The sequence below is a fragment of the Schistocerca nitens genome, chromosome 5 (assembly GCF_023898315.1).
Source record: "Schistocerca nitens isolate TAMUIC-IGC-003100 chromosome 5, iqSchNite1.1, whole genome shotgun sequence".
In the NCBI taxonomy this organism is placed as follows: domain Eukaryota; kingdom Metazoa; phylum Arthropoda; class Insecta; order Orthoptera; family Acrididae; genus Schistocerca; species Schistocerca nitens.
This window is the reverse complement of record NC_064618.1, coordinates 413,825,933-413,841,990: the sequence shown is the minus strand read 5'-3', so window position 1 is coordinate 413,841,990 and position 16,058 is coordinate 413,825,933. Positions and strand designations below refer to the sequence as shown.

The following is a 16,058-nucleotide window of genomic DNA, read 5'->3' as shown; positions in this document are numbered from 1 at the left end:
TGCGATCCACTGTGTCCTCCCCATAAACAAGGAGCAACTTCCTGTGAATCAGTGTGGCAGAGTCATCGCCGGTCTTGAAGAGGAACTCCATCACCGACCGTTGTCGCAACCTGAAATCTACTTCACGGTTCATTATGGCTGGCCTGTAAATGAAAGAAAGTACTTTTATATACCAACTTATAGCTAAATGTTCCAAGTATGTTCACAAAAAGTTTGATTCTCCTCTTGCAAAAAAATAAAAAAAAATAGAGACGTCTGTGAAAACTTTTTGAACGCCCTTTTTATTATCCTTAACACTTTTTATTCGCAGATGACGAATAAGTGTTTTTATTCGTGTAAGTGAATAATGTTTCCAATCATATTTGTTATTCGTGAATAACGAATAGTAATTTATATCTGTGTTCGTTATTCTCCATTCACATAAATTTCGTCCAAGTCTGGTGCTAAGCGAAGTGCATAGAGCGTGTGCACACTGTAAATTCGCAGCCTGTGAGGAAGTGATGCAGGCGCGCGAAATCCGCGTGGTTCACGCAGGTTTGCCAGCCACGTGTACATGTGCTCACGCGGCTGTTATTAGCATCGGTATTCCTCGGCAACTTCCGCAAACAGACACAATATATAATTAATCAGCAGACAATCCTAGTCCGCTGATAATACTAGTAGCGGACTAGTATTGTTAAATTTCAGTAATTTCTGCATTGTCAGTTTGCATCACCAAATTTTACGAATTTAATTATGCCTGGCATGCAGCATAAATTGCAGAAATGTGGCCATGACTATTTCTTACTCCATTCCAGTTATATCTAAATAAAAGTAGTACTTCCTGTGAAGTGTCTGAATGCATTCATTTTTCTTTTATCAGGTGTGCCTAGCGTAAAGAAAATGTTTGTTTTCGTCATCCATGAGACACTTCGCATTTCTTTGACGGCTTCAGGGAGCTAACTTTGTTAACAAAACATACATTATTCAAAAATTATCATAAAAACTGTGCTACAGGAATTGTTATAAAATATGTCGTGTTAACAAATGAAATTCCGAATTGATTGAAGTAGTCTGTTACGTAACATCATACACTGCCTTTATTTTCTTTCTCTGCCAGCCACTTGCGTGACAATTGCGTCTAAAACGTTTAGCTGTTGATATGAACTGCAAGATATTCACAAAATTAATGATTTGAGACATTTTTGATTAACACCTAACTGCTTTCCTTCCCGGTTAACCTGCAGTGCAAGGTAGTCTCACCATAAATGTGTCGGAGCGTCGAGTTCCGCACATAGCGGAGTCTCCTGCCAGGCGCTAGTCATCAGCCGCCGTGTGCTCGGCTGACTCTCCAGCCTCCGCTGCTGCTCCGAAGTCACAACGTCCACTCTTCCACAGCTCCAAGCTCCAAGTGTCTACTTCTGTGTCTCCATTCAGAATACAAGAAACTCTTTGCTCTCTGCCCAACCCGCGCACAAACATACTCCACCATTGAGAAGGCTCTGCTAAACACTGGCCAATGAGATATCTTTCAAAACAGCGGTATAACGCCCCAACTAGCAAATGTATAATGAGTTAACCAATAGACTGCCCTACTATCATAAACAATTCTGAGAAAATTGGGCACCAAACTCCTGTTTGTGAGCTGTTCGCCAGTCTACTGAAGGAGAGAAATTCTCCTTCCAGGTGTAGCGGCAAGAGGCTGTCACACTTCCTCTCCCACAAGGGAAGAAGAAAAAGCTTTCAACGGCAAACAGCCACCGAACTTCCCATGAAAAAGCAGAGATGGATATCTCCCAACCAGTCTGGCACCCTCCACTTTTCTAGGAAAGGTGTCTCCTTGGCCGCGCGGGATTAGCCGAGCGGTCTAAGGCGCTGCTGTCATGGACTGTGGGGCTGGTCCCGGTGGAGGTTCGAGTCCTCCTTCGGCCATGGGTGTGTGTGTGTGTCCTTAGGATAATTTAGGTTAAGTAGTGTGTAAGCTTAGGGAGTGATGACCTTAGCAGTTAAGTCCCATAAGATTTCACACACATTTGAACATTTTTTGTTCTTCTTTGGGCAGAGAGATTGACTCTAAAAATTATTTATTCTACACTGGCAGATACGTGACAAAGTTCATTAAACTGGCCTTTTTTAGACTGACTCCAGGACTCTACTGCCTATGGCTGCAGCCAGTCCGATCTTGACCACTTAAGCCTCTCCAGTGCTGAACCGCATAATACGGAGACCTGCAAATGCCTACCTGATAGTCACGTCCCGGTCACTGCCCCTTCTCAAAGTGTCTGTAACGTTACACGTATGTAGGCGAGTTATTTTGCTCCCTAGAATTGGTAGAAGAAAAATTTTTTGTGGCTGAATACTAGCTGGTGGGCCCAGGGCCGAGGTCATGGCACGCCCAGACCAGACGAAGCGACCATTGCTGGTTAGGCCAGGTACAAAGGCGAACAGCGTTTGTCCGAAATGGGCAAACCCGGTGCAAGGAATTTGGACGACAGTTGCCCGTTCAGCCGGAAGACAGACGATGCACCATAAATGGCGGAGTGTAAAACAATCTGAAATAGGCCTGCTAACTCCGTAATGCTCGTAGATCACAGTTAAATATTAGAGCAAATGTCAAGACATCTGCGTTCTCAGAAGAATCAGGCACATACAATGAAAAAATACGAATTTCATAATTACTTCAATATATTAAAAAGTACACAAGCTAATATTTTACGTTGAGAAAAAATTTTCACAGTGAACCTCAGAATTAACAACTTCTTAACTCCTCATGCGATTACCGCAAACGATATTTCAGATGATAGCATTTCACTGTAACTATCATCCCAGACAGCTAAATATGAGTAACCATTATAGTTATTGATATTATATATAGACATTAACGACCTGCTTTCCAGGCCCTTCTCCATAGCGGAAGTAGAAAATGCTGTCAAGCAACTGAAAGTCGGTAAGGCCCCGACAACATCTATAATGAATTTATTAAGAACATGGGCCCACACTGCATACGCTCGTTCACTTCGCTCTTCACTTATATACTCAAAGAGAACAAACTTCCCAGACAATTCAAACTGTCGAAAGTTGTAGCCACTCTCAAACCTGGCAAGCCTCAAGACAGCCCTGAAAGATACCGCCCTATAGCACTGCTCAGTGGTACATTCAAACTTTTGGAACGCGTCCTCCTAACTAGAATAGCACCGTTCGTCGAGGCTGCCACCCCTCTTGAACAAGCTGGCTTCAGACAAGGACACAGCTGCACCGACCAAGTTCTTGCCCTAACTACCCATACTGAAGCAGGTTTTCAGGGCCATCTGAAATCAACAGCTGTCTTCATTGACCTGACAGCCGCGTATAGCACTGTCCGGCGACACGGGCTGATCCACAAGCTATTGCAAGTTGTGCCAAGTCGAGAAATTGTGGATCTAATATCCAGCATGGCTAGTGAAAGGCAATTTGAAGTGTTTGTAGGCAGCTCTGAAAGCCACAAACGAAAACTAAATAATGAAGTACCACATGGATCTGTTTTAGCCCCATCACTATTCAATTTATACATTAATGATTTACCAACCACAACATCAACTAAATTCATCTATGCTGTTGACACCGCACTGGTAGCGCAGAGCAGTAATTTCGAAGATGGTGAACGAATTCCTACGGAGGATCTGGAGAAGATGTCAACTTTCTTTAAGATTGATCCCAAGCACATCAAAAACTAAAGTCTCTTGTTTCCATCTAGCGAATCGTGCTGCGAACTACAAACCAAGAGTTCTGGTCAATGTACAAACGTTGAGGTACAATCTCTTCCCAAAGTAGCTCGGAATCACTCTAGATAGAACCCTGAGCTACAAAGAGCACATCACCAAGCTTTCTCATAAAGTTGCTACATACTACATAAGCTCAGTGGTACCACCTGGGGAACATCTGCTGACTGTGTGCGTTTAACTGGCATCAGTCTTGTGCACTCTGCTGCAGAGTAGTGCGCACATATCTGGTTGCAAAGTGTACATGTGAAGAAGGTAGACACAAACTGAACGACACAATGCGCACATACGAGGGCAGTTCAATAAGTAATGCAACACATTTTTTTTCTGAAACAGGGGTTGTTTTATTCAGCATTGAAATACACCAGGTTATTCCCCAATCTTTTAGCTACACAACACTATTTTTCAACGTAATCTCCATTCAATGCTACGGCCTTACGCCACCTTGAAATGAGGGCCTTATGCCTGCACGGTACCATTCCACTGGTCGATGTCGGAGCCAACGTCGTACTGCATCAATAACTTCATCATCCGCGTAGTGCCTCCCACGGATTGCGTCCTTCATTGGACCAAACATATGGAAATCCGACGGTGCGAGATCGGGGCTGTAGGGTGCATGAGGAAGAACAGTCCACTGAAGTTTTGTGAGCTCCTCTCGGGTGCGAAGACTTGTGTGAGGTCTTGCGTTGTCATGAAGAAGGAGAAGTTCGTTCAGATTTTTGTGCCTACGAACACGCTGAAGTCGTTTCTTCAATTTCTGAGGAGTAGCACAATACACTTCAGAGCTGATCGTTTGACCATGGGGAAGGACATCGAACAGAATAACCCCTTCAGCGTCCCAGAAGACTGTAACCATGACTTTACCGGCTGAGGGTATGGCTTTAAACTTTTTCTTGGTAGGGGAGTGGGTGTGGCGCCACTCCATTGATTGCCGTTTTGTTTCAGGTTCGAAGTGATGAACCCATGTTTCATCGCCTGTAACAATCTTTGACAAGAAATTGTCACCCTCAGCCACATGACGAGCAAGCAATTCCGCATAGATGGTTCTCCTTTGCTCTTTGTGGTGTTCGGTTAGATAACGAGGGACCCAGCGGGAACAAACCTTTGAATATCCCAACTGGTGAACAATTGTGACAGCACTACCAACAGAGATGTCAAGTTGAGCACTGAGTTGTTTGATGGTGATCCGTCGATCATCTCGAATGAGTGTGTTCGCACGCTCCGCCATTGCAGGAGTCACAGCTGTGCACGGCCGGCCCGCACGCGGGAGATCAGACAGTCTTGCTTGACCTCGCGGCGATGATGACACACGCTTTGCCCAACGACTCACCGTGCTTTTGTCCACTCCCAGATCACCGTAGACATTCTGCAAGCGCCTATGAATATCTGAGATGCCCTGGTTTTCCGCCAAAAGAAACTCGATCACTGCCCGTTGTTTGCAACGCACATCCGTTACAGACGCCATTTTAACAGCTCCGTACAGCGCTGCCACCTGTCGGAAGTCAATGAAACTATACGAGACGAAGCGGGAATGTTTGAAAATATTCCACAAGAAATTTCCGGTTTTTTCAACCAAAATTGGCCGAGAAAAAAAAATGTGTTGCATTACTTATTGAACTGCCCTCGTATTACTGGTTCCAACCCCATGCCACTGGTTACCTGTATTGAGTCAAGTCCCTCCACCTCAGTTAAAGCGGAAACAACCTCGACTGAGGGAGGCCAAGAAAATCTCTGCATCACCCTCTCTACCACTGCACCAGGAATTCAGTCATCTGCCACAGCAACAATTGCGCTCAAGAAGACCAGCAAGTATTACTGCAGGATTGTTTTGATCTAACTGAAAGTTGGCAGCATGTATGGTCAACAAAAGCATTGGGAACAAGAGCCCATCACCTTGATCCCACAAAGAAGCCAAAAGGTTTTGACCTATTCATTCATACCCTGGAATTCCCGACGACTTGTTCACTCTCACACTCAGCTTAATTAATCGGTTGAAAAACACGGACTTTAAGGCTTAATCTTGTCTTTTATCATATGTATATTGTATAAAATCACTTGCCTTATATCAACTGTATATTGTATAAAATCACCATACGATCATTAAATGAAACAACAAGTTCACTGTTACCAGTCACCGTTTTATTTATTTCCACGACGCGTTTCGAAGGTTTAAACCTCCATCATCGGGTGGATTTATATTAGTAAGTATTACATTTGTGTGTGTGTTGTGTTACGATTTTTGGAGGAACTTGTGGCACTGCCTTCAGTGATCACAGGTTCCTTTTGCTGTCGTAACACATCACATGTATACCTACTAATGTAAATCCACCAGATGATGGAGGTTTAAACCTTCGAAACGCGTCGTGGAAATAAATAAAACGGTGACTGGTAACAGTGAACTTGTTGTTTCATTTAATGTCAGTAACAGTCACGGTAAAGCCTAACCTAAAAATGTTCGCATTTAAACCATACGATCAAATAAAATAATTGATTTATCACGTTTTATATCTTTTTCATTATGCAGATATTTGTTAGAAACTTGTCTCCTCCACAATAGCACAGTAACTTAAATCAGCATGGATATCTCATATCTTGTCATACTCGTTATTTAGGGAATATGTTATCATTTTCGCCAGTAAGTGTATTTAAATATGATTACAATTGATATTAAGAACCATGGTAATTTATGAAGTGCTCAGACGTATGTTTTAGCTGATACCACTGCTGAAAAGAGTACCAAAACTCTCTTGCTTCTATCAGGCAGATATAAATAAATGTGTAAACAACATTTTATGACTTTTTTGTAGTAATTTAAAATGAGTGCACTTGCGCAAGAATGCTGGCTTATTTATTTATGAACAAACTATTATTTATATTTATTGTAAATGTTCTTAGTCTGACAAGATGTTCATAACATTTCTTGATTTAAATATGTAATAATATATGTATTAATTTAGTGTGGAAATTGGTCAAGTTGAGTCAAAATCATGTTTGTAGAACACTAAAATGGTCTATTTTTTTCGGGATTGCCATTATCCAGTGAGAGACAGTGGTAGAACATTGTTGGATTCAAGCAGAAACAACACTTTTCGACTGGGATTATCAAGAGATCGATTCTGGACAGACATTCACGTTAGTTTTGGAAGAATGGAGACCTGGTTGGGTTAAAGTGTGTTATTCGATCGTGTGGATTATAGATTCTGGGTGGTAAACGTCCATTTCAGGAATTTTATGTTGCGATCTGGTGGAAGGCAGACCTGTCTTTGTTGAGCGGTCGCTACAGTACTTCAGTTTTTGAAGGGACACTACCTTTCACAACGTCTGAATGTGCTCCAGTCCAGAAATATAACTTTCCCATTCGCATTACTGGTTTGACAGTAGAATATGAGTTTCTACTCGTTATCTCTCGTGTGTTATTGCGCAAATTGTCGTACTAAACTCTGAATTATTTTCAGCTGGCGCATATTACTATTACTGTGATCATGAAATGGCCTTAGCTTTTCGCACGTATTTGATGAGTATTTAGTTTATGGATTCTACTACCATTCTCGTAATGCACTTAACACGACTTTGTTAGGTGCATTCAACGGCATTGTCGGTAATGTCTGTGTTGCTAATAGAGTTATCGGTAAAAAAGTAATAAATTTAAAGGTCAGACACAATGCGGCAATTTTTCACGCACCACTGTGTTTAAGAAGTCAGCCGTTGTTGCCCGATACATTTTTATAATGTGTATCGATTTCTATCAATGTATTTCACACTGGATCGCCAAAGTAACTGGTATAGGCATGCGTATTCAAATACAGAGATACGTAAACAGGAACAATACAGCGCTGCGGTCGGCAACGCCTATATAAGACAACAAGTGTCTGGCGCCGTTGCTAGATCGATTACTGCTGCTTCTATGGCAGGTTATCAAGATTTAAGTAAGTTTGGACGTGGTGTTGCTGTCGGCGCACGAGCGATGGGAACAATATCCGAGACAGCGATGAAGTGGGGATTTTCCCGTACGACCATTTCACGAGAGTACCGTGAATATCAGGAATCCGGTAAATCATCAAATCTCCGACATCGCTGCGGCCGGGAAAAGATCCTGCAAGAACGGGACCAACGATGACTGAAGACAATCGTTCAACCTGACAGAAGTGCAACCCTTCTGCAAACTGCTGCAGATTCCATTTCTGGGCCGTCAGCAAGTGTCAGCGGGTGAACCGTTCAACGAAACATCATCGACATGGGCTTTTGGAGCCGAATGCCCACTCGTGTACCCTTGATGACCGTACAACACAAAGCTTTACGCCTCGCCTGGATCAACACCGACGTTGGACTGTTGATGACTGTAAACATGTTGCCTGATCGGACGAGTCCAGTTTCAAACTGTATCGAGCGGATGGAGGTGTACGGGTATAGAGACAACCTCATGAATCCACGGGCCGTGCATGTCAGCAGGGGACTGTATAAGCTGGTGGATCCTCTGTAATGGTGTGGGGCGTGTGCAGTTGGAGTGATATGGGACCACTGATAAGTCTAGATACGACTCTGACAGGTGACACGTACGTAAGCATCCTATCTGACCACCTGCATCCATTTATGTCCATTGTGCATTCCGACAGACTTGGGCAATTCCAGCAGGAGCTACAGTGCTACAGCAGAAGCTACAGAGTGGCTCCAGGAACACTCTTGTGAGTCTAAACACTTCATCTGGCCACCAGAGTTCCCAGACCTGAACATTATTGAGCATATCTTGGATGCCTTGCAACGTGCTTTTCAAAAGAGATCTCCACCCCCTCGTACTCTTGCGGATTTATGGACAGTCCTGCAGGAACGATGGTGTCAGTTTCCTCCGGCACTAGTTCACACATTAGTCGAGTCCATGTCACGTCGTGTTGCAGCTCTTCTGCGTGCTTGCGAGAGCCCTGCGTGTATCTGTTTCTTTAGTTCTTCAGTGCAGTTGTTTGTATAACGTACTTTATCATTGACAGCTATGATTCGGAATGGCTTTTATTTTATTTGACAGCACAGTAGGAACGTACTCACACAAGCCGTTGTAAATAATTTTATGACACCCGAAGATAATCAGATAATCGATACCGATACGTTAGTGAATAAAGATTTAAAACTTCCTGGCAGATTAAAACTGTGTGCGCCGACCGAGACTCGAACTCGGGACCTTTGCCTTTCGCGGGCAAGTGCTCTACCAACTGAGCTACCGAAGCACGACTCACGCCCAGCCCTCACAGCTTTACTTCTGCCAGTATCTCGTCTCCTACCTTCCAAACTTTACAGAAGCTCTCCTGCGAACCATGCAGAACTAGCACTCCTGAAAGAAAGGATATTGCGGAGACATGGCTTAGCCACAGCCTGGGGGATGTTCCCAGAATGAGATTTTCACTCTGCAGCGGAGTGTGCGCTGATATGAAACTTCCTGGCCGATTAAAACTGTGTGCGCCGACCGAGACTCGAACTCGGGACCTTTGCCTTTCGCGGGCAAGTGCTCTACCAACTGAGCTATCGAAGCACGACTCACGCCCAGCCCTCACAGCTTTACTTCTGCCAGTATCTCGTCTCCTACCTTCCAAACTTTACAGAAGCTCTCCTGCGAACCATGCAGAACTAGCACTCCTGAAAGAAAGGATATTGCGGAGACATGGCTTAGCCACAGCCTGGGGGATGTTTCCAGAATGAGATTTTCACTCTGCAGCGGAGTGTGCGCTGATATGAAACTTCCTGGACGATTAAAACTGTGTGCGCCGACCGAGACTCGAACTCGGGACCTTTGCCTTTCGCGGGCAAGTGCTCTACCAACTGAGCTACCGAAGCACTGCATGGTTCGCAGGAGAGCTTCTGTAAAGTTTGGAAGGTAGGAGACGAGATACTGGCAGAAGTAAAGCTGTGAGGGGTGGGCGTGAGTCGTGCTTCGGTAGCACAGTTGGTAGAGCACTTGCCCGCGAAAGGCAAAGGTCCCGAGTTCGAGTCTCGGTCGGCGCACACAGTTTTAATCTGCCAGGAAGTTTCATATCAGCGCACACTCCGCTGCAGAGTGAAAATCTCATTCTGGAATAAAGATTTACTTAACCACACCTCTTGGCGGTTATGAAATATGGCATTTTTGATAAACCAACAACTCTTACTTTTCGGATGCCACCTGTATTTTCATTTTGTTCCGTATATATTGACTGTTGGGATCTCGTTACTTCCTTCCTGTAGCCCGCAGTGTATCGACAGCTGAAATCGGCATGTCTGTACGCGGACAGCGTTCTCGTAGATCGGGCGATCTGCGACGTCGGCTGATAGGATCTCCGATGCGGGCAGCAGCTGGCAGGGGAGAACCAAAGAGCGAAGTCTCAGGTCCGGACGGCCGAGCGAGGCACGGCCCGCGGGTGAAAGCGAGCGCCGTGCGTCACGCAGCAGGGGGTGCAGTAGCACGCACGACGCACCATGCACCACGCACCGCGCCCCGCGCCCCACACGCATAAATCTCGGCCGGGCTAATTGCGCGCCCTCCCCCGCTCCGTAACGAGAAAAACACGGCCGCTGCCTTCCTCCTGTGTGTCCCGAGCCGACAGCCCGCCGCGCTCTCGGCTCATCCATCACCTCATGGACTTTTTAATATTGCTGCCCACTACGGGGACCGCTTACCCGGCGCAGCTTCTGCTTCTCTGTAGCCCGCTGTAAGGCCCGTGTTACGAGAACGCCGATGGAGCGTGGTATCGATCAGACAGCGTTTTGTCTACAGTACCTGGCGTGTCAACTAGCCAATAGGCGCTAGCGAGCTCAGGAGACAGTGTGCACCTGTTGGCCACTTCTCGCGTCAGATACACAGTCCAGTCACATTAATGCGACCACAGCCTATGGTCGACGTTAACGTGCACTGTCCAATCACAGACGATAGGTGGCGGCACTATTAGGGGAGGTTATGTAGAGTACGAGGGTTGGAACTTTAATAGTGGCAACTATTTATTTACAGCTCATACAAAATAGATACGTGTTTAAAAGTTCGTTGACAGTTCGAGCGGCGCAGTGTTTCCTTCAGTTTAGAAATCGAGTTGAACTCACAAGGGCTTAAGTCAGGCAAGTGCAATAGGTGGTATAGCACTTAGCAGCCCCATCAGTCAGACAAATCAGTAACGGCTTGCAGTGTACCTGCTTGAGCATTGTCCTGCAAGATGATGGTCAGGTTCTGCATAAAGTGTCATCACTTCTGTCTCTAAGCTGGTCGTAGGTTGAGTTCCAAAATTAACAGCATAGAGACAGAAGTGATCACATTTTCTGCAGGACCTAACCCTCATTTTGCAGGACAATGCTCAAGCACGTACAGTGCAAGCTGTTAATGATTTGTTTGATTGATGGGGCTGCTATGTGCCGTACCACCCACTGCCCTCCCCTGACTTAAGCCCTCTTGAGTTCAACTCAACACTTCACGGCATTCGCTGCAGAACTGTGCTGCAGCTACAAATCCGTCGGGCAATAGACCGCGCCGCTCGAACTGTCAACACAACTGGCACTGCTAAGAGTATCCTACGACTTCCACATCTCTGGCAAAGGGTTATACACAATGCTGATGACTACTTTGAAGGTTAGTAAAACTTTGAAACACGTACCTGTTTTGTACGAGCTGTAAATAAATAGTTGCCACTATTAAAGTTCCAACCCTCGTAAATCGTGTCGGGAGGGGGAGTGGGGGGGGGGGGGGGAGTCCTAATGCGGAGACGCAGCTATTGACCTGACGTCCAAAAGGCCATGATCATTGGCTTTCGTGCCAAGGGTGGAAGCATTTCTGAAACGGTTAAGTCTGTAAACTCTACATCTACCGCCGTGGTTAAAGTATAACGCGTCTGGCAAAATGGCGCTTTCCAATATCGGTGCATAGGCAACTGTGTTGCACCACGGGCCATAGATGTAATGGATGTGTACAGACGAACATACGTACAACTGTTGAGCATCCGAGCGCCCAGCTGACCAATGAGCTATCAACGCTGTCTCCTCAATGACGTTCAGCGAAAGTTGCTGCGTATGGGCTTCCGAAGCAGCCGCCTGGTTCATGCGCCTGGTTCATGCGCCCAGCCTAACTGGTGTTCTTCGGTGATAAAGGCTGGAATTTACACGTCAGTACCGCACCCGGACTTCCACTGTGTGCCGACAAGTGGCCTTTTCAGATGAATCACGTTTTGGCTCCATTGGACAGGTGACTGTTGGCGTGTACAGCCCCACAAACAATCGTTCGACGCTTCTGAGCCAGAGGAGGAATCATTGCCATCTGGGAAATGTTTTCGTGGCTTTCCCTGGTGATCTCGTCATTCTGGAAGCCATAATGGATCAGCACAAGTAGGCATCTGTCGTTGAGGACCATGTCCATCCAAAATAAATGCAGTTTGTTTGTCCTCAGCACGAAGGCAAGCACCAGCAGAACAATAGAACGTGTCACAGCTTGCAGTGTGCGTGCAGGGTTCGAAGTTCACCAGGATGAGTTTACCATACTCCCCTGGCCACCAAATCCATCAGATTGAAACCCAGTCAAAATCTGTGTAACCACCTCGATCGGACTGTTCATGTTATTGAGCCTCAACTGTGAAACAAAGCGCAGCTGGCTACAGCATGGCTATATATCCCTGTCGGTGTCTTCCAGAACCTCATAGACTCTCTTTCTGCAGATCCGCGCTGCAAAAGGTGGTTGTGGAGACTTTTGACAGCGGGTCACATTAATGTGACCGTGTAACTTCCCCCTTCCTAATCGACCTGTTGGATTGCTATATCAATGACCGTGATCGCGTAAACCTAATGAAATTTTACAATGAGTAAGGCCGTCGTTATCAAGGAAAATAATACGGTTAGTAGGAGGAAAGTGTACAACAGACGCTTCTGATGCAAGAATCTATTCTAACCCTAATCTAAATACTGATAACTTTTAAAAGGGTGAAAATCAGAGCCATCGCCCACGACCCACACACGGGGGAAAAGGGTACCATGTAATATTTAATACAAAAAAAATACTGATTAGAAAATGAAAGGGATAATTAAAAGAGCGCCAGCCCGCTAGGGCTGTGAATATCCAAAATCCTAAGAAAGGTAATGGCAAAGAAAACTAAGCAAATAACCAGTGACATGGCAACAGAATGCTGCCACGCTTTTCCACAACTCAACAGTTCACGAGAAAATAAATGTATCAGAAAGCACTGAGTTTGCAGTTACTTATTCTGAGATATTAAAATTCGACAGAAAATTGAAATGAAGTTGCTGTTTAAATAAATGAATGACTGTATCTCCAAATTTGTTACTAAAAAATGAATTTCACTAACCTCATCGTAAGGTAAAGCAAAATTTGAAAAAAGTCAAGCAATTTACTTTTAATTATTGAAAGATTGAATTGAATTTACTTTAAGAAAATGAGCACCTGATTTACTTTTAACAGAAGAACAATTAAATACATACCAAGCCAGCAATTGTCACTCGCTAAGCTAAATACAGAATAAATGAAATTTAATTATTAGTTTCGCCAGTTAAATTTTGCGTTACTTTGAGTGAAGTTAATTCTCAAAACTACAAATTAGTTAAGCCCCTGTGACGTAGTGCAAGAATGACCAGATTCTGAGGCAGCAAAATTTAGACTAAAACTGGTGATTAGCAAAGAAATAAACTGGCAGTAAATAGTTAACCAGTTTTCATATTTTACGACACTCTGTGATTGTATGAAAAGGAAAGGGACACTACTTGTTAATAATGTCTGAGTTTTTAAGTCTAGCAATGTATTATTCAAGAAAGTTGGTCAGTAAAGTTTGTTAAAGAAAAGCCACTGAGTAATGCCTGTACAGTTAGTTAACAATCAGTTAACAGTCTTATGATATTGTAGCTGTGCGCACGACAAAGAATGTAGCCAAAGACAAAGCTGACCTGTTGCTGGTTGTGAACCACGAGTCGTCTCCAGAGTCACGAATAATTGTGGGTCAGGCAGTAGTTAAAACTGTAGCTTCGTCCGCCTGTCCACCCCGACCGTGCTCTCGATACACGCTGGTTAATAAAGTAGGTGTGCCTACACTGGCGCAATCATAACTGCACACCGCGTCTGCGGAAGCGCCCAACAAACACTTCCGCACTCTTTTAGACTCAAGCTGCGGTGTCTTCTCTCTGCTCGCAGCGCGACGCAGACACTCCATACATAAACAACGGCGCAGCTGCTGCCCTTTCGTCGTTGCTATCGATACATTTAAACAAAGTTCCTTTGGCGATTACCTAGTAATTAACAATATTTACACTAAAATTACAATCAATTATATACATTCACAAATACAGGGTGTTTCACAAATGACCGGTATATTTGAAACGGTAATAAAAACTAAACGAGCAGCGATAGAAATACACCGTTTGATGCAATATGCTTGGGACAACAGTACATTTTCAGGCAGACAAACGTTCGAAATTACAGTAGTTACAATTGTCAACAACAGATGGCGCTGCGGTCTGGGAAACTCTATAGTACGATATTTTCCACATATCCACCATGCGTAGCAATAATGTGGCGTAGTCTCTGAATGAAATTACCCGAAACCTTTGACAACGTGTCTGGTGGAATGGCTTCACATGCAGATGAGATGTACTGCTTCAGCTGTTCAATTGTTTCTGGATTCTGGCGGTACACCTGGTCTTTCAAGTGTCCCCACAGAAAGAAGTCACAGGGGTTCATGTCTGGCGAATAGGGAGGCCAATCCACGCCGCCTCCTGTATGTTTCGGATAGCCCAAAGCAATCACACGATCATCGAAATATTCATTCAGGAAATTAAAGACGTCGGCCGTGCGATGTGGCCGGGCACCATCGTGCATAAACCACGAGGTGTTTGCAGTGGCGTCTAAGCCAGTTTGTACCGCCACAAATTCACGAAGAATGTCCAGATAGCGTGATGCAGTAATCGTTTCGGATCTGAAAAATGGGCCAATGATTCCTTTGGAAGAAATGGCGGCCCAGACCAGTACTTTTTGAGGATGCAGGGACGATGGGACTGCAACATGGGGCTTTTCGGTTCCCCATATGCGCCAGTTCTGTTTATTGACGAAGCCGTCCAGGTAAAAATAAGCTTCGTCAGTAAACCAAATGCTGCCCACATGCATATCGCCGTCATCAATCCTGTGCACTATATCGTTAGCGAATGTCTCTCGTGCAGCAATGGTAGCGGCGCTGAGGGGTTGCCGCGTTTGCATTTTGTATGGATAGAGGTGTAAACTCTGGCGCATGAGACGATACGTGGACGTTGGCGTCATTTGGACCGCAGCTGCAACACGGCGAACGGAAACCCGAGGCCGCTGTTGGATCACCTGCTGCACTAGCTGCGCGTTGCCCTCTGTGGTTGCCGTACGCGGTCGCCCTACCTTACCAGCACGTTCATCCGTCACGTTCCCAGTCCGTTGAAATTTTTCAAACAGATCCTTTATTGTATCGCTTTTCGGTCCTTGGGTTACATTAAACCTCCGTTGAAAACTTCGTCTTGTTGCAACAACACTGTGTTCTAGGCGGTGGAATTCCAACACCAGAAAAATCCTCTGTTCTAAGGAATAAACCATGTTGACCACAGCACACTTGCACGTTGTGAACAGCACACGCTTACAGCAGAAAGACGACGTACAGAATGGCGCACCCACAGACTGCGTTGTCTTCTATATCTTTCACATCTCTTGCAGCGCCATCTGTTGTTGAAAATTGTAACTACTGTAATTTCGAAAGTTTGTCCGCCTGAAAATGTACTGTTGTCCCAAGCATATTGCAACAAACGGTGTATTTCTATCGCTGCTCGTTTAGTTTTTATTGCCGTTTCAAATATACCGGTCATTTTTGAAACACCCTGTAAATATTCTTTTACACCCAGTACGTATGAAATATAGTTACTATAATAAAGCTTACAAACTGAGGAATTACAAGTTATCAACCAACAATTAATGATGAGGTCCCATACTCCGAGGAGCGTAGGGGACGATGCTGGAGACTCGCACCGCTGTACTAGGCAAGCCCTAGTGGAGGTGGTTTGCCATTGCCTTCCTCCGACCGTATTGGGGATGAATGATAATGATGAAGGCGACACAACACCCAGTCATATAGAGGTAGGAAAAACCCTTGACCCAGCCGGGAGTCGAACCCGGGACCCCGCGCGCAGGGAGCGAGAACGCTACCGCAAGACCACGAGCTGCGGAGCAACGAACATTAACCGGCGAAAAATTTTGGATGGTGCAAAAGGTATTTTTATCCGCATTTTCGGCGTTACATGAATGTGTGTGACCACCTCGATCGGATTGTTCACGCTACGGATCCTCACTCAACCGAGAAGTCTAGTGCAGCT

At 45.0% G+C, this 16,058-nt stretch overlaps 3 non-coding genes across 3 annotated transcripts; all 3 read right to left on the bottom strand.

Annotated features, from left to right (window-relative positions):
• Window positions 1-8,879: 8,879 nt before the first annotated feature.
• Window positions 8,880-8,953, bottom strand: Trnas-cga (transfer RNA serine (anticodon CGA)). Its single transcript has one exon. It is a non-coding gene; the product is annotated as a tRNA-Ser (tRNA).
• Window positions 8,954-9,181: 228 nt separating this feature from the next.
• On the bottom strand, window positions 9,182-9,255 carry Trnas-cga (transfer RNA serine (anticodon CGA)). Its single transcript has one exon. It is a non-coding gene; the product is annotated as a tRNA-Ser (tRNA).
• A 228-nt stretch (window positions 9,256-9,483) lies between these two features.
• On the bottom strand, window positions 9,484-9,557 carry Trnas-cga (transfer RNA serine (anticodon CGA)). The gene has a single exon. It is a non-coding gene; the product is annotated as a tRNA-Ser (tRNA).
• Between the last annotated feature and the right edge of the window lie 6,501 nt (window positions 9,558-16,058).